Source organism: Aythya ferina, assembly GCF_964211825.1.
Source record: "Aythya ferina genome assembly, chromosome: 11".
NCBI lineage: Eukaryota > Metazoa > Chordata > Aves > Anseriformes > Anatidae > Aythya > Aythya ferina.
Genome location: NC_140307.1, coordinates 15129580 through 15153037, shown reverse-complemented (window position 1 = coordinate 15153037; position 23458 = coordinate 15129580). Strand labels below are relative to the sequence as shown.

The 23458-nt window shown below is 40.9% G+C and overlaps 1 protein-coding gene across 2 annotated transcripts in view; it reads right to left on the bottom strand.

Annotated features, from left to right (window-relative positions):
• Positions 1-19950, bottom strand: part of RORA (RAR related orphan receptor A) — a 406228-nt gene extending 386278 nt beyond the window's left edge. For both annotated transcript variants that reach the window (XM_084532396.1, XM_084532397.1), the window contains exons 1-3: positions 19838-19950; positions 19035-19142; positions 17361-17492 (exon numbers count right to left, since the gene is read on the bottom strand). The gene's annotated coding sequence lies outside the window, so the exon portion shown is untranslated. The remainder of the gene's footprint in view (positions 1-17360; positions 17493-19034; positions 19143-19837) is intronic.
• Positions 19951-23458: the final 3508 nt, after the last annotated feature.

Below are 23458 nucleotides of genomic sequence, written 5' to 3'. Positions count from 1 at the left end.
AAAAAGCCACCAGTTTAATCTCAGGCTCTCTCATGAAAATTTAACAGATTTGTTACACAACCACATTTTTAAATGAGAAACCCCTACCTGATGTAAAACATTTTTCATGCAATGAGTATTATGCTTCCTATGTAGTCTTCAAAGAAAAAAAACATTAACCGAGTTACCTTTTGTAAGATATTTACTAATGGTTTCTACAATACTACTGGTGTTCTTTTTCAGTGTCTGCTAATGGTAGTTTTATAACCACACTCTTATAAACATATAACTTCATAAAAGCAGAGAGGCACCTGAGGAGTGCTATAAGAATAAATGCCAGCAAAATTGCCGCAAATTACAGGATTTAAAAATGTTTTTCTAAATAATCTTTCCGCTTAAGAAAAAGGCTTTTCCTCAGCATTCCTTCATACTTCCTAACCTCGCTTCATGTGTATTTCAGTGCAGTTCTTTAAATTACTTCAGTCGTTTTCAAGAAAATTTCATTTTATATTTTCTTCCTTTTGGGTCTCTCCAGTTTAGCCTTATTTCTCATTAGTTGTTCCATCACTCTCCATTTCTCAGTGCTCTTCTTCCTTTTCCAGTTATCTTTAATGCATTTCATTCCCCTGAAATATTTGCTCCATCTTGACCTTATTCCCTATCTCCTATTTCTAGTTTAACCTTGAAGTTGCAACAGTTGTCTTATTTCCATGACAGAATGTATCACCCTTGTGGCATAATCTCATCTGCACCTTTCTCCCACCCTTTTGGTCCCTGCAACCTTCTTTGTTCCTCTAAGCAGGTAACTTTGGATAGAAATACTGCATTCTGATTAAGTCACAGATGCTACTCTCCTGTTACCTTCTCCTCAAAAAAGTCAATGAGGAAAATATAATATGTCCTTTCCTCCTGATTCATTGAAATTTCACAGGCACCATTTAAAAGTTAGAAATCTTAACTTGAAAGAATACCTCTGCAACTCTATTTCAATTTTCTAGGCTATAAGAGAAAGCTAAGGAAAAGCAGACCCCAGGAATACTTTCTTCTTATATAAAATGCAATGCTTGAAATCATGTTGCTGTGCTTCCAATATCCACTGCTTGCACTACAGGCAATCCATTGCTGCCTTGTATCCTTTGAAGCAGACCCCTCCTTGTCTCTCCAAGGTTTTACCACGTAATTCACTTGGATACTGAAGTATCAGTACTACTGCTACTTAGTGGAAACAGCACCTTAAAGAGCTGATATGAAATTCAAGTGTATGCTTAATTGCATTTTAATCTGTTTTCTGCTATCTACAGAAGCATGCAAGCTGCTTGACACGTCCACAGACTCAGCTCTCCCTTGCAAGACACCATTCATGCTCAGACAGCAAGCACTGGAGGTGCATGAAGTAGCAAGGCAAGATGTCAAGAATCAATTAGATTCTTTTGCCTAAATTTGATGATGGTTAAAGTAATCCCCTTCTTTCTTCAGGCTCTGAAGTGAGTCTTACATTCTAAAGACAAGCTTTATCCATGAAAAAGGCAACTCTTGACAGATCACAGAATCATCTAGGTTGGAAGAGACCTCCAAGATCACCTAGTCCAACCTCTGACCTAACACTAACCAGTCCTCCACTAAACCATATCACTGAGCTCTACATCTAAATGTCTTTAAAGACCTCCAGGGATGGTGACTCCACCACTTCCCTGGGCAGCCTGTTCCAGTGCCTCACAACCCTTTCAGTGAAGAAGTTCTTCCTAACATCTAACCTAAAACTCCCCTGGCTCAACTTAAGCCCATTCCCCCTCGTCCTGTCACCAGGCACGTGGGAGAACAGGCCAACCCCCACCTCGCTACAGCCTCCCTTGAGGTACCCATAGAGAGCGATAAGGTCACCCCTGAGCCTCCTCTTCTCCAGGCTGAACAAGCCCAGCTCCCTCAGCCGCTCCTCGTAGGACTTGTTCTCCAGGCCCCTCACCAGCTTCGTCGCCCTTCTCTGCACCCGCTCAAGCACCTCCATGTCCTTCTTGTAGCGAGGGGCCCAAAACTGAACACAGTACTCGAGGTGCGGCCTCACCAGAGCCGAGTACAGGGGGACGATCACCTCCCTAGCCCTGCTGGCCACACTGCTTCTTATACAAGCCAGGATGCCGTTGGCCTTCTTGGCCACCTGAGCACACTGCTGGCTCATATTCAGCCGACTATCCACCAATACTCCCAGGTCCTTCTCTGCCTGGCAGCTTTCCAACCACTCCTCTCCCAGCCTGTAGCTCTGCTTGGGGTTATTGCGCCCCAGGTGCAGGACCCGGCACTTGGCCTTGTTGAACTTCATGCAGTTGACCTCAGCCCATCGGTGCAGCCTATCCAGATCCTCCTGCAGAGCCTTCCTACCCTCAAGCAGATCGACACACGCACCTAACTTGGTGTCATCTGCAAACTTACTGAGGGTGCACTCGATGCCCTCGTCCAGATCATCGATGAAGATATTAAAGAGGACCGGCCCCAGCACCGAGCCCTGGGGGACGCCACTAGTGACTGGCCTCCAACTGGACTTGGCTCCATTCACCACGACTCTTTGGGCCCGGCTACCCAGCCAGTTTCTAACCCAACAAAGTGTGCGCCAGTCCAAGCCACGAGCAGCCAGTTTCTTGAGGAGAATGCTGTGGGAGACGGTGTCAAAAGCCTTGCTGAAGTCAAGGTAGACCACATCCACAGCCTTTCCCTCATCCACCAAGTGCGTCACTTTGTCATAGAAGGAGATCCGGTTAGTCAAGCAGGACCTGCCTTTCATAAACCCTTCTAAGAGCAAAACACATTTTTCTCACAATTTTGACACCTCATAAGAGACCATGTCTACCTTGTTTTATTATTATTATTATTTGTTGTTGTTGTTGTTTGTTTTTTGTTTTAATACTTGTCCCTTCATTCAATATTCCTTTTGTGAGTATGTTTGCCTGCAGAGTTCCAGCACTACTGCTCCTACTACCACAGACTCTTAAAAAGATGGAGAAGAGTCCCCAAAGACAAGCATGAGAATAAAAATCGCCAAACCAGGGAAAACAACTAGGCAGAGGAAGCTCTCAGACACGCAAAGCAAACAAGCTGAAAAAGGCAGAGCTTTAAAACGCTTTCCTTCTAATCTCATACACTTGGGGACAGCTACAGAATGGTTCTAGCAGAAACATGATTTACGAGTTTATGATTAGTATCCATTGCAAGAATGGAAGATTGTACAACTAAGAATCCTTAGAATTACAACCTTAAAATTACATAATGGAGCAAAGCAGTCATTTGATGCAGGGTTAGCCTTGAGAAAGCTCTGAACTTCTGCAGTAAATAGCGTAATTGGAATTACAAGAGAATCAGTCTTGGGTTTTAGTCAATATACACCTCCAGATGAATTGTTACCGAACAGATCGTAGTTAGCTCAAAGTTTTATTAACAGGCTCAGTAACAGAATACTGCAGAGTTCAGTCATCCTCAGTTATAGCTTTCTTTTATAACTTTTGTCTTTTCCTTTTATTGTTAATTTTAAAACTTGTGGTTTTCCTCCTCCAGAGGACTACAAGTGCTGAATTCTTACTGTGGTTGCAAGAAACCTTATTGTTCTATCAGACAGCATTATACTCCTAAAACCTCCGAGTATGAAATGGAAAATGTCTTTCCAAATAACACATTAAGAAAAACTCTCTCAAGTGTTTAAAAACTCAACAATAATGAATTTAAGCTGTACAAAATTTCAGCTCAAAGGCCTGTATAGAACAAAGACTGCAACCTGACCTTGCTCACTGTAAAAGATTTGGCGAGTCCTTCTGCACCCCAAAGAGACGTGGAAGTTCTGCATTAGGAGGCACTGTATACATGTCACACTGGCCTGAAGAGCAATGGTTCTCCAGAGAGGCTGTATACAAGCTTGTCCATTAATAAAGATGCAAACCGAATAACATCGGTGGCATTTGTGGTGCATGTCAAATCCCCTGTGTCAAACTTTCCTTGAACAAGGCAGTCATGCTGCCCCTTGGCTGTGAAGCTCAAAGGAGGTTATTCCTCCAGCACATATTTTTCCGGTTTGCAATCAAGTGGTTTCTTTAGGAGCTGGAAACATTTAAGAATCATATTAGACCACAGAGGAGTATTTCATCTCCAGTACAAGAACATCTCCAGACCATTTGAAAATGCTATTGCCAAGTAGTTGTCACTTCCATCTCAGGAAGCCTTTGAAAAGGCTATTTACACTTTTGTCTTTCTTCATGATTAGATTACTGTAATTCCTTATTGACTGGCTTGCACAACAGGGCTCTGCAGTCTCCACAGGCTGTGCCTGATGGTCTGTTTTTCTGTTGTTTGTGGTGCTTGTTTTTTGTTTTGGTTTGGTGGTTGTGTTTTTTTGTTTTGTTTTGTTTATGAGAAAAAGGAATGATTTGAACATACTGTGCTGATCATAAACCTTTTCCATCAGTCACAAGTCAATGAATCGATTGTAAAATTGTTCTGTTTACTTATGGCAGAAATCATGGTCATTGTGCCTCGTAGCTGGCATGTCTGATCAAAATTAACTAGTTTAATCCTTCCAACAAAATCTGTACTAGACAGTATAGATCACATCCTATTCTTTCCTTTCCCCAGTATTGCATGAGAGCTGTGTGAAGCAAAGTATTGCAGCTACAAACTCCAAAGACCTGCAGTTCTACAACTCGGGAACAAGTGTGGTTTCTCTTTAAAATTCAAGTTGCAAAATGTGGCTTCTCGGTGTTAAAATTGATTTTATGGTGGGTTATTTCACTTGCAATACTGATTTCTGTTTTTTTTTTTTTTTTTGTTAAGTTTTTGATTGCTTGATATGTTAACTTCAGACTACAGCACTATATTTTCTGGCCTTACTGTTTACCAAGATAATTAATTGCAATTAATATAGCAAGAGGCTCATTCCATTCCTTACAAATATAAACTACCCTTGACATTTACAATTACAGAATGGTTTCAGATGGAAGGGACCTAGTACAACACCCCTGCCATGACTGGGTTGCTCAAAGCCCTATCCCACCTGAACAATTCCACTGATGGTTTACCAACAACTTGTGTATGCAACAAGTTACACTGTCTGACCCTATAATGGTAAACAATTTCTTCCTTTTATTAGTCTAAATCTACTCTTTGAAGTTTAAAACCATTGTCCCCTGTTGACTCTGATAATCCAGCTAACATTTCATTCACCACTATGAACCAAGTATTGTTCAACTCAAGGTCAAGGGGCTTCCATCTAAAGAATCTACAGATATCTATCATCCCAGACAGGTTTTCAGCTTCTTCTGACAATCAAATTATTTGATATTGCTGTTCATTTTGTTAAACATTAGAAGGCATTGTTTCTGCAGAATTGTAAGGCTGATTAAAAATGCATATTCTGGACACAGTTGTATTGAGACTGTTCAAAGCTAATGATTTACAGTTCTGTTGGATTAGAGGAACAGAACGCCGCGATAAGAAGTTAGCCTTCCAAAACCATCCACACGCTGTTCCCCCCACTGGTTCCTATTGTAACTTCATGTCACCAGAATGCTGGTCCATTTCCCACACAGTGCTTCAAAACTTACTGCTTCTGGGCTGGGTTCCTTGTTTAACAAACGAACTTTTCCTGCTTGCCTTTAAATAACTGTACATGTTCTCAAAATACTAAATATTGGATCAAGAAACAAACAGGTGATTCCAGGAAGACAACTACCTCAAAAAATTGTGTCCTGATCCTCAGCCCATACTTGATCTTGTTTAAGTCTTCAGTTCTGTGTGACATGGCCCTTTTTGAAAAGCATAGCACTCTACTATGTGTGGAAGAGACTCTGCAAGCCAGGAGGCCTTAAAGGGCCTCTTAACACATTTACAGTAAGAATTTCCTTCCACATAATAGGCTTGGTGCCCACTGACACCCACTATAAAGTTGGACTAGTGACAATTTGTTATTCCAGTCAGACTTGTTCCAAGCCTCTCCTGACAGCCCAAATTGTAGTAAGAACATATATTTTTTTATTATAGCGACAACATTCTTTGAAACATATTCAGAACTGCTGGGTATCTATCGAAGTAATTCATCTCAGTTGAAACCTGAGAGCATTTAGAGGCTTTTTCTTCCTTTCTGTGTTTGCATGTGACAGTAACAGTTTCTATATGCTTAAAGTGATACCTTTGGTAATTTCTCATTCACATTCAGATGAACAAAGACAGGTCAATTACATACTTTTTTTTTTTCATAAATATATTTTCATTAAAATCAAGTTTGAATCAGGAATCAACACTTGAAATCTTTACTCCTGACATCTCTGTAAAGCACCCACATATCTGCAAGAGAATATTGCCCCAAGGTAGGTAAGTGATTGCCTTACACAATCTTTCTAAAAATTAAGACATGGCTTGCATTTACCATCATCATGGTGCAAACGTTCACTGCAAAATGTAACGAATAAATTTTTAATAGGATGTTACTAGTTACCCTGCCTAGATCCTGATCACACAGGAAATCTATGATATGGAAAAAATACTCAAAGTAGCCATAAAAAGACTGGCCCACTTCGAAGACTATCTTGAGTAATTTCACCTAATTTCTCAAGACTGTTTCCTCAAAGCTTGTGTAATCAATATTAAACCTTTTCATATTTGCTACATGAAAATGGCTTCTCAAAAGCTGAAAATAGAGCTAAATGATGATCTGCAAGAATTACTTGGGGAAAAAAAGAAAAAAAAAAAGTATAAAAAAATTTGCAATTAATACAAGTTTAGCATACAAGACTAAACTACCAGACAGAAACCATGTAGTGAGTGGAGCTGTGAGATTCTGAATCCGGAGCAATAGAGAGGATGACAGAAGATGTGGTCCTTTTCATTTAGCTAGTAGTTCATGACCAGACTGCATTACCTTCTACTTACCTACTTCTAGTAAGTTTAGCAGAAAGCATTTTCTGTAGGTCTAATTTATTTTTTCAGTCTGCTCTCATGTATTTTGGAGGAACTTTAAAAGTAAGAAGATCAATGGAGAACTTTTAAACAGAAGATCACCTTATCTAAAGGTGATGCAGAAACTGGGACAGTTTCCAAACATTTAATGTTCCTATAAAATCATCTAATACTACTGACAGCTCCAGAGATCATTAGTCTTAAAAGATGAAATAAATCAGGGAAACATAGCTAGGACATTTGACAGAAAGACTAGCTAGTTAGAAAATTAAATACAAAAAGTATATCAAAAGAATATTAAGTACCTAAGAAATAATTATGCAGTTGTATCTCTGACACCTCAGATGATCAGAACAAAGTAAGAGAACAGGTGGAGATTCTCCTGGTGTGCCAGAGCTCCATTCTGCATAGAAGTGGGAGAACGGACTGGTGTCATGGTTAGAGCTCCTTCTGGGCAGGTTGCCCTAATTTATTCTGGCTCCTTTAGGTTGCTCTAACTTACGACATCAGCGAAGGACTTAAAGACTCACAGGCCAGAGAAGAATCAACATGTAGAAATTGATTTCTGTCCACCCAGGATTCTTCCTTCCTTTCCCAGCCACTTGCAGATGAAAATCCATTAATTTGTGCTCCTTCAGCTCAGAGGGGCTGATGCCTACTAACTAATCCAGCCTTACATCTAGAAATCAACACCTGTGTTTTAACATTAGGAATATATATATATATTTTCATTTAAATGTAACACTTGGGAGAGATTTACGTTTACAGAGCTTTGTGTAAAACACCCCTTGCTTTGAAGATTGGTAAAACAATTTACGGTATTAGTGTAGGTGACACTTGGAAAGACAGAAAAGATCCTTCACGGAAGGTCAAAGTAAAATGGAAACTGCCTGAAGATCCACACAATTCTGAGTTTCATGGAGCATGATATAAAATGCAAAGTATGGGACGCAGATAAAACAATCAAATCTAACTTGTGGAGAGTTCTAAGGTGAGTAATTCAGTCAAAGACTTATAAAGTCAAAGTTCTGGTACCAATGAATTCCCCCTCTCTCAAAGAGAAAGAGGCTTGTTTACACGTTTTCTTTCCAGGTTCCCCGAAGCTCACATAGAACACAACTGGAGCAGAGCAGACTGTTGAATGACAGGTAGCCTGCATTCTGCAAGTACTATTTTGCAAAATATCTTCAGAGTTAAGCATTCAAGCTCACCTATTCTAGATGAGCACCAGAAAGACACTAAAGGTTCTGAAAATCCCACCGAAAGTGTCCCAAACCTGAACATTCTAGAGTAGATCAGGAAGAAAAAACTTCTGCAGAAGTGTATAGTCCTTCGAGCTTTAATATTTAGGTTAGATACCTTCCAAAAAGAAGATAATACTGTGTTTGACCTCTGTCACATGAGCCTTTGGCGAACGGGAACTCATGCACAGCAGAGGGCCAATTCTTAAATATACCACTGTTCAGATATTTTCACAAACGATGTTCATAACCTGCGCTCATATGTATCCACAAATGAAAAGAAGCATGTGCATGGGCAGAGACAGCGGCTTACAATACAAACAGATGCTTATGAATACTGCTTGTGCAGTAATCAACAAGCTTAAGTGTTTCCAGAACAATGCATTTGCAGAGTGGCTTTTTTTATTTTAACATGCCTACCAATAACAAGGCGACTTTCATTAATGGATAAATCGTATCTATTTGTAGTATGAAGTCCATGGGACTCCTGTCAATCACTAGCAGTACAGAAATATTCATAAGCTAATCATGGCTAAGCTAATTTTGGCTCCTTTAGAACCAAATTATGGTGTTTTATGCCAAACCTTATCCAAATAATTGCAGTCTTAGTGCATAGTCAGGAATTCGAAAGCAATACAAAAAGGTGTTGCTGCACCTGGTCACCATTCAGAGTTATGCTATTCAGCTTCTCATCTTAGAGTAAACAATGCACATCAGGCATAATGCCATTAAAGCTGATAGCCAAGCCATCCCACAGATTATTGCGAAACATTTTTAAGAATTAAGCATTAAAACATCTCCTTCTGTAACTCAGTTGCTTTACAGAACTGAAGACTGAAGGATAGTTTGTTGTATAATTCCCAGCTGGCCTCCAGAGACCTAAAAGCAGATTGGCATTGTTACACAACTGGAAGCTAATTATTCTATGTCTGTGTTCTCTGTGTGCAACAGTAACGACAGTCCTGTTTGTTTAGACTAAGCTTTCTTTTGACACATGTTTATAGCAAGCTGCTAACATGCAAGGCTAGCATGCATCTTCAGATAATTTTCCACAGGAACAAGCCTCACAGCCACCTTCTTTCATTATTGTTCTCCAGGTAAATAACACAAAGCAAATTGTAGTTAAGACTTCTGCCCAGTCTCTGAATCTACTAGCCCTTTATGTATGATGCAAGTTTAGTATTCTCAATAGAAAAAAAATGCATCGTAGACATAGATAATTTTTTCATCAGTGATGCTTTTCTTGTTACTTGTCCAACAGTAACCCAAGCAAGCCCCACTGCCCATTTTTTTTCAGTCACAAAAACGGTTCAGCATCTACTAATTCATTATCACGTTGACAGCACTGGGATGTTCTCAATTGCTTGAAACACTGAACACACTTGACAGATCCATTTATTAACTAATATGAGGCTAGTCAAATGGATGCAAAAGGAATTAAGTAGTTATCAGACCTTCAGTGCATTGACTTACTTCAGTGAGAAGTTATCACCTAGCATGGTGGGACATTAAATTTATGTATTGAGGAAAAACCTGTGCTAACTCACGGGAATTACCTAGAAAAAAAGGACACCAGAGTGAACATGGAAGTTTGCTTCCCATCATAGTGTAAAAACCTGAAAGTGGCATGCATATGGCCTTTTCCTTAGGAAGTCACCTTTAATTCTGACTTCCTTCTGAGCAGTAGAATAAAGAAGCATTTAACCACAGACATTCCAAACTAAAACATTGCTGGAAAAAATTGTGAGCCAAGTTTGCAAGGATTTTAAGTATTTGACTCTCTACTCTTTTCTTTCCACACCAAATTCTACACTCACCTGCCCCAATTAAAATGCATTTGATTGCAAGCTCTCATCCATAGAGCCTTGTTGTGAATTAAGTGTGCTTGCTACCATCCCACCACCCATTCTCCCTATTGTTGAGAGTGGTTATTTTGTTTTTGTTTTTTTGACTGAAAGGACCTAAGTTAACCTATTTTAACAGTTTTCAATGAGAGGATGCTCAAAACGTTAGGACGAAATCTCGCTGAAAGGGATTCCTCTAAATGATTATGTTGCAGGAACTGTTCCTCCAGTAGCCAAAGGGTTTGTGTGCTGTAGGTCCAAACCTATTTAGATCTCTGGCAGAAGAGAAGATATCAAACTTACTTTAGTTAAATTGTTTGCCCAGGCTTATAGTTCTCATTACTGCTACAGATTGTCCCCATACTATATAACAAATTCAGAAAAGAATTTTAAGTAGGTAGAATACAGTGTTCTGGTCACAGCATAAACTTTTGATTTGATTTTGGACTAACAGGAGTACTGTTTCCAGTTGTCTAAAGAGAAATACTAGCCAGCTCACCCTGAAAATCTTCCACCCCAAACCATCAAAAAATCCATGCACAACAGTGAATCTGAACAAAGAGTAAAAATAAAAAGGAAACACAAAAAGAAGCCTCCCATACGTCCTCTCGATGAACCCATATACTGAAGGAGATATCTGGTAGCTGGCCGCTCTGCTGTGCACACCAGTAAATGACACTGCTGGCAGAACCCACAGTGCTTCAAGCACTGCCACATTTTTGAAAAATCTAGTTCCATACTGACTTCTATAACTATCAGTTAAATTTAAAATAAGTCATGAATTCTACAGGAGTGTCTGGCCACTTGGTCTAAAAGAGACCCTGGTCTAACTACTGCTAATGTGCTTAGGTCTGAACCAAATACTAGTAAGCCTGCCTTACCGACATCTGACCAATTCTAAGAATACTTAAACATGCAGCTGCCTCTTTAGAAATATTCTTCTTCTCTTTCAACTTAACAACCAATTCAGTCATTAACTTGACAGTCAAATAAATGCATTATTAGCCTCTTCAAATGTCAGACAATATTAAAGCTAAAATTGAGGTCAGTCAGTTTTACACTTTGACTTCTGACAAACTGATCCTAATCATTTTCCTGAGTTTACTGGAATAAGTTGCATGAGATAGCAAGACTAGCTCTTTTTTTTTTTAATTCACAAATACATTCATCTCTAAACTCTTTCAAAAGAAATGTCATTGCAGCAGCCATGAATAACACAGACAAGTATAAGTACAGTACGGACTAGTTTGTTAAGGAAATTAATGCAGAACAAAAACAAAACAGAGGACATTTCCTCCTCACTGATCACCTGCTCCCAAGGTCTCCATAGCTTTTACTCAATTAGTGGGGGGAAAAAGATCACACACACACAAAAAAAGCAGGATAAAACAGCAGTATTTACCAGTTTTATTTAGGAAAAGACTATTAAGCCACTTAAAGGTTAACTGATATGCATGAGTTATCATATACTCCTTCTCTTCAAGGTTATAGACTGTTTAGCAGAACCCTGCCAAACGCCAGTTATCTGAAGGGAGCTAGTAATCATCTCTGTTGATGACAGACCTCTGAGCAGATGGTAAGTAAATCAAGGTCCTGATGTGAAATGTTAAAGCTTTTATGCTGGAAGACACTGTTAAAGCATTATCCAGGTTAAATCAGATTCCATACAATACCAGTTTACTAGTAGGCAGGCGTGAAGCCTTCCACTGAGGAATTCTACAAGTTCTGATGCTTTTATTTCCCCTGCTCTAGTGTTTTTTGGTTTTGGATTTTTTTGTTTCTTTGTTTGTTTAGTTTTAATTGGGGGTTGGTTTTCCTGCATTTTTTATTTTAGACACTAACAGGTTATTCAAACAGTGTTGGTTTTTTTTCTTTTAAATAGTCATTGTAGAAGTTCTATCAAGAGGGCAGGGTGAGCAGGGGAAGGGAAGACTAATTGATTTGTCATTTAGAATAATTTTTAATACTGCTTAATTAGGTCAGCATCACATAAGAATGGCAGCTTTCAGATACATATGAAATTGTTCTAAGATTCCTACTTAGATATGCCCAGGCAAATCTGGCATTGGCTGTGCCCTTAAAACCTCTCCAAATAATAGTTAGCACCTAAATATTTGGAAAGGACACAGGACATCAGAAACAAGAAGTAAGCAGCTACTTTTGTTTTAAGGAACTGAGTTACCAAAGGAAATCTGCTGGACCTGCATGGGAAGATTAGGATAAGCTCAGTAAGCAATTTTGTGTAACTACAGATGGGGTAAAGCAATTTCATAGAAGCAGGGGCAGCAATAATGCTACTTCCAGTGCTTCAAATCAGCTTGCCCACCAACATTAAATATAAAGCACCAAAATCTAGTGTCTTCATAGGAAAGAACAATATTTAGTGGTCTGATGATTTGGAATGCTAAGATTTATGAATGGTTAACCTACAACAAATAGAGATTATGACTTGGATGACTTTGCTAATTGCTCCATCACATTCCATTGCTGATCCAAGCTACTCATGTTGTAGAAAACATGCAGGAAACTGCCTTGAAAAAAATCAAGCCAGTTTGATTCATAATGCTTAACACCTGACAAGTTGATGAACCTATATGCCCCAGCTCAACTTGAACAAACCCTGTCAACAGTAGCCATGACATTCAGTTTCCCCAAAACACTAAGGTATTTTTTAAAGTTTCCATGTGCATATTACAGGGAAGCGCACAGAAAACTGAGAATCAAGAATCACTCACTGAACCGATCCAGAGGATTTTGTTTTTCCCCAATGGAAGAATTCTTCCAGCAGCTTGTGATTTGCCATAATTGATTAAATCAAATACATGTGTTATTTTTCTCAAGCATTTTCTTTAGACAATTATATTAAAACTTGCGACTTAAATCATCCATTTGCCAGCCATAGAAAGAGCCCTTCTATAACATCTTTCCACTGGCCTGAAAAGCTTCACACAAATTGATTACACTATTGCTTCATATGCAGTGGTAAACACCAGTCTAGCCATGTATTTTAAATTTCTATCCTGTCTCTTCCTTTCCCCACCCCCCATCTTGCACATGAAGATCCATAATCCCTGTGCTAATGCTTCCATTGTCCTCTAACTTCTGGAGTCATTTCTAGCTTATGCTCCAAGGAATGGAGGGAGAAGCAAGAAAAGTACATTTTTGACAAAGACCTTAAGTGATGAATACAGCTACGGGGGGAGAGATTTTCCCCTAAACCTTTAGTCTTTTCATTCACTCTCCAAATGCACTGAGATTAATAATGCCTCTGGGCCACTGTATGCAAACCTCCACTGTACATACAGAGAAAAGATTATAATTGAATACCCTATTATGATGGGCAAGGAAAAAAGAAAAGCAGGCAGACAGGGCTCAAAGGCTGAACTGGCCTGGTTTGGCTTTCAGCCCACAGCACCTACAATTATCCTGAAATGATTTTTATTTATCTATTTAGTGTTCCCACTAGGCAGAGTGAAAATCTAGCATTAATTTAGTGCTCATGGTTAGGCAGAGAGCTCTAAATTGAGGAAAGTTACTCAAATGGATAATGAAATGTGGCTGGAGCCCTAATGTCCTGCTTTGAACAAAAACAGTACAAACCATAACCCTCTGCAAATGGTTTACAGTCTGTTAGTTTATGCAAGAATTCTGCTAAATTACATTTTTACAAAACAGCCTTGCCAATGTAGCAGTGCTAGACCTTTATATAAATGTAAGCAGCCAGCCAACGCTGAGCATCCCACAGCTTCACAGCAAAACAAAAGCAAAGGACAGGACCAGAAGAGAAATCAGCTCTGCCTAAACAGCCTACTTGGAATACCTATCACGAAAAGGATGAAACCCCAAAATCAGGATGGCATTTCCACAGTTATTTATGACGACACCTAGGTGAAGTTATCTAGTTTGCTCCTAAGCACCTCATATTTATAACAAAAACATCATCTTCCAAATTAGTACAGGGTATTGCTAACAGTTACTTCATTAGATGAAGACCTTGCCAGTGCTAGCATTTGATTAAGGACTCTAAGTAACAAAGGTACTGGAATAATGAATGAAACACTAAGTTAAATTCTCTCTTTAGACCACTGTAAATTCAAATGCACTCCACAGAAGTGTCTCTTGGTTTGAGTTAAGATTGTGTTCTCTCCAGATTTTTGAAGCTATGCTTTGTGAAAGCAAATTGTAGCATAAAGAGAATACTTACTGTCTTAGCTGTAAGCTATAAGCCATTTTATAAAAGCTTCCCATAAAAAAGTTAACAATTTACGACTTCACATGAAAGTATGAGAACAAATTTAGAAAGGTAGCAGAAGGCTGAGTGTACAATCGGTGTGCAAGTGTTAATCAGGACTATTCAGAATAGTTGTTCTAACAGCTAAACACAGAGACGTGATTTCTCAACTGATCCACAATTTGAAGACTAAAATATATTCAATAAATCTAGGGATCAAGCTTGGTACATGGAACACTAATGCTGCATTCCAGAAAATCAATTTATTATCTTAGCTGTATTGTCACTGCTTTTTTGAAAAGACACTAACCACCACAATTGCTCCATTACTCACCACAGTACATAAAATGTCTAAGATATTTGAAAACAAATAACAGAAAAATATGGATTAAACTGATAAAAATGATAATTCCAGACATGATTAGATTCGCTGTGTTGTGTAGCCTGCACAGCAGGTGGGGGATCCTTCAGAAGAATTAGGGAAAGCAGATTAATGGGGAAAAGATTAAGTGTGCTCTAAAAGCAGGACAAAAACATTTTTAAAATGACAATTCTAACAACAATGTTCAGGGATGCCTCGGAATGCACAGTGTTGCATTTAAGAACCAGATGCCCAAAAGTCTCCTACCTACAATAATGCAGTGCATTGTATGACTTGAAATCATAAGCTGAATAAGCATTTGACATTAAGTGGCGCTTATGACAAATATTAATCAAAACATAGGCAATCGTTTTTAGCCCTGAGTAGCCAAGCTCTATTTTCCCCTTCTCTGCATGTAACTTTTTACATGAATGATCCTATGGATAAAGGCCTAGGAATCTTTTCTTTATATCCAAAAATATATTAGAGTTGAAAATGAAACCTAGTAATAGCTATTTCTAGAGCACTGAATAACACACATTAATGCCACCGTCCTCCCCCAAGTGTTGAAGGCTAACTTCTAATAGAAAACACTGTTCATTTAATTAGGTAAGAACCAAAACCACTGTGCAAAGGGTCCCAATCCTATAGCCCAAAAGAAGAAACACTGTTTAGCTGCTGAATACAGGCTGCAGTTTTATCTGCTTGCACCAAAACAGCAGACAGCTGCTAATGCAAGACCTAATGCATCTTTGAAAAGCATTAGCAGCAAAGCAAATATTCTGTATTATCATCCAAAATGACACAGCCTTCTATGTAAAAAAAGTAATACTGGTACACTTATCCCCAAAATCACAAGTGACACTGCCTCAAATGTTCATTGGGCTTCAGTGTTCTTGCTTTCTAAATTTATTTCAGTTTTGTAATTCTACAGAACCTCCTTGTTAGGGTTCTGCAGCTTTTCAGCGATCATGACTGTATATGTTTACAGATGAGTCCTTAACTATTTAAGGCAATCAAATAGTAGGAGGCTCACAGTAAGTCAAATGGAGATTGCAGCACTTGGAAATAGAATTGGATTTCCAAAGTTATTACAGAAACACCCACAGATTTAGCATCATCTCACAGAAAGAACATTCCTTCTTCCTCTGGATTGTCTAGGACGTGTCTATCACCCAAGGCTGATTACTCAGAAAATGCAAAAAAGCTGCTCTAAGTAGAGGGAAACTAAGGAAAAGAGATTGCATCTGGTTGCTTCTACTCCCCCCTGAACTGCTGGCATGAGCTTTTGGGGGGCAAACTTGCTGGCCTGCCCAGAGCAGCTGGCACTGTCTATTATGCTAATAGGAGGTAAACCCAAGTGCCATTTCAGTCAGCTAAGTCTCACTCAAGCCATCGCTTGCCAACCCTTCTATTACGTTTTCTGTGATAGATGAACAACTTAATTTGCTTTCTGCCTACAAATTTGACCTCTATGTTGCTTAGCATAATTTTTATCTGTGTCCACGATACTTCTCAAATCTGTCCTTGGTTTTGGATTCCACAAACGTGACATCACTGAGAAAACTGAAATATTATTAAGAATAATATCTATGGCCACAGCACTAAGTTCTGCATATCACTCCCCAAATGAACACATGGTCTTGCTGCCTCTCTCTTCTTTTCATTCACCTCAACCTCCTTTGTTCCCTGGTATCCATTTGTTATGTTATGTTTGTACTTAGGCTGTAATCTCCTGCAGGCAAGCATGTCTTCTGTATGTTGTGCAAAGTGCTTTTTCAGGCAACAAAGCAGAATAATGTCTCTCAGTTTCCCCATCTGTAGAAGCATGCTAACACAGTACTCACCTACCTCACAAGGCAGCTGGCAAGTTAAATTTGTTAATGATTGTGAAATGTGGAGATATTCCAGATAGCCCCACAGAACCAAGAATTATAGGTCAAAAAGCGAGGCTTACAGCTGGAGTTAGCTTCCTATTCCATCTAATGACAAACTAGCATCTTTCCCTAATTAAAGGGGGGCTCAACTGTGGAATAAAAGCATTATTTACATAGCTTTCCTATGTTAGCTTGGAAATACCTAAGGTGCATTCTTACTCTGGGGTCATACAAAGAACAAAAACATGTTTCTTCTTCTTCTCTTGTAACATTACAGCATGGAAAAACTGCCTTACAGGATGTTATTAAACTCAAACCAGGTTTCTTATCTAACAATGTTTCATAAAAAAGAAATCTATTATTTTCTAACTTCTGTCTAAAAAGACATGTAATTGCATACTACATAGACATGCAGAAAGGCATGTTATTGTGAGTTCAAGAGATTGCAGCTAGCCACTCTTTTTTTCATAATTAAATTTCTAAGTGCTCAACATCGTATATACTTTAATTTTTCATAAGACCTTAAAAAAGCGTTTGGAATAGATCCAGCCTCACTCTAAGCTCCTATTGTCCAATCCTCCCTTACAGCAACTCTTGTATGACCAAACATCAGTTTATAAGGGTTCTCCCTCTAACTTGTATTTTTATTTCATTATTGGTAAATATTCAAAATTCTAATCAAGTTCTCCTCAGTTTTAGATATCAGATATTCTCCATACTCATAATAACAAAGCATGTAAGAATCAGCAGTACCACCATTTGCAGTGCTAAGAACCACATACTTGGCTGAAACACAAAACCAGAAAGCATACACTATATAAAACAGTATTTTATACGTGTTTGCATCTCCTTAATTCCAAGTCTTTTATATCATGTGTATATAATAACTGTACTTACCATATACAAGTCCTTTGTATTCCAGGACAAATCTGCTCACAGAAGTGGGATGTGTTGGTCCACAGTGAAAATTTCCATCTTTAGCAAGACTCTTGTCACAGAGGAAATCTCTTGTTGCACCTGCACAGTTGACTTCAGGTAGGATTTACCATGCAGCAGGGAAAATAATGTATTTACAGTAAAATATAATTCATATAAATCCAAATAGCTGAAGAGAAGATATTTGAAGCCTGCCACTGATTTAGACAGTTAGGTGATAATGTAAGTACCATCATCCATGTGTTCATCTCTTTATTTGCTTTTGTTATATTTGGTCATTTAATAGGACAACTGCCATACTGTCATGAGGCTGTTAAACAGGACCTTACAGAATCACTTAAGAGCCAAATATGAAAAGACACTTAATTTTGAGCAGTATGTCAATAAGCTGTGCAAATTATGGCCCTGGGAGAACCCTGCCATGAACATTTGGAGATGAACATTTTTTCTACTTTAAGTTTTGCTGTTTTTTTAAGGAAAAAAGATAGTCTTCAAGTTGAAGAGTCGTGGTGAATGGAGCCAAGTCCAGTTGGAGGCCAGTCACTAGTGGCGTCCCCCAGGGCTCGGTGCTGGGGCCGGTCCTCTTTAATATCTTCATCGATGATCTGGACGAGGGCATCGAGTGCACCCTCAGTAAGTTTGCAGATGACACCAAGTTAGGTGCGTGTGTCGATCTGCTTGAGGGTAGGATAGCTCTGCAGGAGGATCTGGATAGGCTGGACCGATGGGCTGAGGTCAACTGCATGAAGTTTAACAAGGCCAAGTGCCGGGTCCTGCACCTGGGGCGCAATAACCCCAAGCAGAGCTACAGGCTGGGAGAGGAATGGTTGGAAAGCTGCCAGGCAGAGAAGGACCTGGGAGTGATGGTGGACAGTCGGCTGAATATGAGCCAGCAGTGTGCTCAGGTGGCCAAGAAGGCCAACGGCATCCTGGCTTGTATTAGGAACAGCGTGACCAGCAGGGCTAGGGAGGTGATCGTCCCCCTGTACTCGGCTCTGGTGAGGCCGCACCTCGAGTACTGTGTTCAGTTTTGGGCCCCTCACTACAAGAAGGACATCGAGGTGCTTGAGCGGGTGCAGAGAAGGGCGACGAAGCTGGTGAGGGGCCTGGAGAACAAGTCCTACGAGGAGCGGCTGAGGGAGCTGGGCTTGTTCAGCCTGGAGAAGAGGAGGCTCAGGGGTGACCTTATTGCTCTTTACAGATACCTTAAAGGAGGCTGTAGAGAGGTGGGGGTTGGCCTGTTCTCCCACGTGCCTGGTGACAGGACGAGGGGGAATGGGCTTAAGTTGAGCCAGGGGAGTTTTAGGTTAGATGTTAGGAAGAACTTCTTTACAGAAAGGGTTGTGAGGCATTGGAACAGGCTGCCCAGGGAAGTGGTGGAGTCACCATCCCTGGAAGTCTTCAAAAGACGCTTAGATGTAGAGCTTAGGGATATGGTTTAGTGGAGGGCTGTTAGCGTTAGGTTGGAGGTTGGACTCGATGACCTTGAGGTCTCTTCCAACCTAGAAATTCTGTGATTCTGTGATTCTGTGATTGTTGCTGATATATACTACTGCAATTACACACTCTCTAGCTTTTAAGGTGAGAAAAAAGATTAAAAATTATAGATGAGATGGAAAAAAATAGGATACTCACTGCCCCACAACACATATCTAGAGTTTAAGAAAACAAAAACTGACATTGAGTTCCTTGTCCAGAATCTTCAACACTCCAGGTGGAAGGCAACAGCAAAGGAGAGAGCATCTGAAAGGTACATACAGTGCCTGTCACCCCCTGATCACAGATCATCATCCTCCCTTTGAGTCAAATTCCCTTTGAAATATATCTTCTGTGCATACATAACTATGACATTGACTCACTAACTTTTTTTTTTTTTTTTACCTGATTTTAACTATGCCCTTTTCTGTGCCAGTACCACGATTGTTGAGTACATATTGCTGGCTCTAAAATAGTGTTGGGTTTTTGTCCATCCATCCTCTGTGATTCAGCAGTTGCTTAACTGCTACCACTCACCCATTCCATGGCAGCACATCTACCTATCCTCTTTCTAAAGTTACTTCCACATGAGAAGGCACCTCATGCTGCACAAATAACACAGTCATAATCCCCTTAGATAATGTATAGCCTCTTTTGTGCCCTGGCATAGCAAGCGAATTGCTCGGTGATTGATCATCTTGATTAAACACAGTTAATTTGTCTTTATGTCTTGAGCAGCAGTGTCCAGGGGCCTGCAGGCTCCACACCAGGGTGCAGGTCACAGCTGTGACTCGCTGTGCCAGTTAGCTGAAGACATGCGTGCACAAGGCAAAACATGAAGTAAGATTGCCACTCGCCCTCTGCAGTTAAATTAAGATCGTCATAAGAAAGCGTAGGTACTTCAAAAGGCAATGACTATTATCACCTAAGTAATCAAGCCACCAATTTAAGGGTCAAAATACCAGCAGAAAGTTGTTAAGCACAAGCAGCCAGTCCTGTCAGGGAGTCGGCGGGCTGGGGCTGTGGCGAAGGGCAGCTTTTCGTGCTCCCTCAGCCCGTGAGGGGGCACCTCGGCACCGCAGCGGGGTGCCACCGGCTCAAGGGGCGGCCCGGCGGCGGGAGCCCGGCCCCCCTCCTCAGGGGCAGCCGGGCCCGGCCCCAACCTCCCGGGGCTGCGGCGCCTTCCCCGCCCAGAGTCACCGCTCGGCCCTGGAGCTCCGCGGAGCCGCCGCGCCGAGGCCGCCGGGCCCGCGAGATGGCGGCCAGGTGGGCGCTGAGGCGGCGAGGCCGGGGGATGCCGGGCCTGAAGGGCCTGCCCGCGGCCACCGTGCTCGCTGCCCGTCCCCGCCGCCGGCCTGAGGGCGGGAGGGTCCCGCAGGAGACCGGGAAGACGTCCGGCAGCGAGCGGCGGCTCGACGGCTGGCGCCTGGCTGCGAGGGGCAGCGCCGGCCCCGTGAGGGCAGCGAGCTGCCCGCCCCCCCCGCCCCGCGCTGCCCGTGCTGCTGTGGGGACCTCGGCAAGGCGGGCGAGCCAGGCAGAGCGGGGCCCGCCTCTACACAGGAACATCCCCGTTCGTTCAGCTGCCTTTGTGCCGCTCGGGTGGTCCCGCAGCCCTTGTGTTGAGGCACGGTGAGGGGATACTCACGGCTTTTACCACAGCTTCGTGCAAGGCAGCGCGGGGAGTCTGAAAGGTGTTTCCTGCACCTTCTAGGCTGAAGCAGCACAAGCTTCTTCAGCTTTGGGCTGGGAATTTTTACTCATTTGAAATTCTCTAATTAAAAAATGAGCCAGCGTTCTCCTACCTGAAGGCTCCACATGTTTTTTAAAACACTAAACTGATAATACCCAACCATCTCAGGGATATAGCAACACATTTCCCACGCTTTTCTGTGTATTTTGTTCAGCACCTAAACATTTCTATTAAGACTTCATTTTCGGAGTGAAAAATAACTGCTTTTCAGCTTGCTGACGTATGCATACAACCAAATGTACCAAAGAACACAGAAACCTTAATGCCCAAGAAGTCTGAATACTCAGAGTCCTCCATGTCATCTGCAGCACGCAAGTCAGTTGTCAGTACGCAGCCCAGAAATGCCAGCATATGGTATGCTATGGCATCCATATATATCAGCAGAGGACTACTTCTCCCTCAGTTTCAGGAGTTTTCTTCCTCCCTGCTCTCTAATTGACATGCTTTAAAGCATGGTGAAGACTCAGTTAGTTCCCTGTGGTATTTCCCCAGAAGACTGCAATGTTAGGAGTTCACACATAGTGCTCTGCCGCACTGTGTATGAGTTGCTTCATATTCCAATAAGCTTTTGTGCTATTTTAGAGCTGTCTTGAAGAAGGCCATACAAGCAGTTTCAACTGCAATAGTATGAAACATCTGGGAACAGGATTATTTCTGTCATGTGCTGCCAAAATACTTTGCTTATGGAATTAAAATTTTAGGGATTTTCCCAAATCTACACAATGTTTTTCAACGCTTAAATTTGCATTAGGACATTTACATTAGCATATACATGTGTAGAAGACCATCTTGCCAGCCAGCTCCTATTGGTTATTCCAGAGCTTTACTCCACCTAAAGCTAGGATTTACATCTGTTCCTGAAAGACTTCAGTTACAATAACAGATTTTCTCCAGCTAAGTGCCTTTTGCCATCTGCTCTTACAATCACATCTGCAAGTATCTGCCTTCAGTGATCACCTTGCTACAATTATATGTGCCTTCCTGACTTGCTATGCAGGGCTGCTTCCCTGTTTTCTAGATTTGCTATTTCTGTAAACTTGGAAGTTTCAGCTCCTTAATTCAAGTGACCACAACAAAATGCTGAATGATGCAGTAAAGGAAACTAGTACTTGTCCTAAACTCTTTTCAAATACAAATACTTGCTGAAAAAAATAAACCAAGCAGCTTCTAACCCCCTTGCCAGTATCAATGCTAGTACAGTACACAAGTAAAGTAACTCTGATATTCTGTTAATTGCAATGTTTATTTTTCACCCTTTCAGCAAAAATAAGCTCTCCTGCTACAAAGAATGTTTTGCTGACATTGCTTATAGGCATTAGAGCGGCCACACCACCTGGCCAGTGCTCACACTTAGCTACAAACCCAGAGGAGAGACCTGAGGTTTCATCCTTACTCTTGTAGTCGCAGATAAGAAAATACTCATCACATGAGAACCCATTCAACACAGTTTTCTTGGATTTGTTGACAGTCAAAACAATAGGAATATGGAGTGTCAACTATCCATTCATATCAGTTGAATTGCAAGTTGAAACTATTGTTTGCTCCTTCAGTGTTGAAGGCAGAAACAACATGCTCATACCCAGCTTCCAAATCATTTCCCACACCACTCCCAACACTGATAGTTCCCAAATGCCCTGTACTCAGCTGCCAGAACTTCTCACTTCCCTGTGACAACCTCTACAGCACAACCATATACATTAACACAAATCTGTCACATCAGAATTGAGAAAGGTAGGACAGTGTAAAATAAACTCAGTTTACTATCCAAATATCTGACAGAGGATATACCATAGCTGCATCAGTAATTTTCAGGCTTCATAACAAAATCTTGTTTATTTTCCAGTGTTCTGCTAACACTACGAAAGGTTGCAGCAGAATATCGAGACCTCTGTCAATACAAAACTACCTCATGCACCAGAATGTGAGATGTACCAAACCCTATGGACTACACGAGGCTTAGTATTTCTTTACAGAAAGTTCCTGTGCCTTTGACTGTTGTCATTAAGGCATTCCTGAACCTCTCTCCTGCAACGCTCTCAAAGAAACCATGTTGCACAGCCTCTGCAGCCCACACACTGCAACCCCATTCTCCCCACCTGGGGTGAGCTGCCTTGTCCTGCATGGATTGCAAACCCAAAGGCTGCTGTTCCACGCTGCTGCAACATTACGCTCCTCAAAACGGAGTGTACATGCTTAGCCTTTCACATTTAACCTACAATTTTTCTAACTTTCTATCTTCATGTTAAGAATTAAATCAACAGCTTTACTGGTCAGGAGAAAAACTGGCAGACTGATAGCAGTGTAGATAAAATAACCAAGAACTCGTTTCCCATTTATTGTGGCACTTAATTTATTCAGCTTGAGGAAATCAAAGGGACTGCCCAGAAACACGCATCAGACTCTTGCTAATGCCAGCTAGGCCACTTCACAAACCCAAAAGGGAACACTGGCCTGGCTGATCGCTGACAAGGCTGATGGTCAATTGTGAATTGACTTTCAGGAAGCTAGCAGAAAAAGATCCGTTATTAAATCCTGTTGACAAGCCTTAAAACTCAAACATTTTTTCTTTTAAGTACAATGGTCTCTCTACAGAAATGTTTTCCCAGAAATACTTTCTGGGAAATACTTTTCCACTACTCTGTAGTGGAAACTTCATTCAGCACAAAACATCTTTTCTAGTCACTCTCCAGTAGCCTCACGTCCCTGTTTTTAAGATCCGAATAAAGTGCATGACCAGAATTTCTTGAAACAATATTAATCCAAATTATGACATTCACAAATCGAGTAGAATTTCTTCTCACACTCACCTATTATAACCCAAGCAACACTGTTC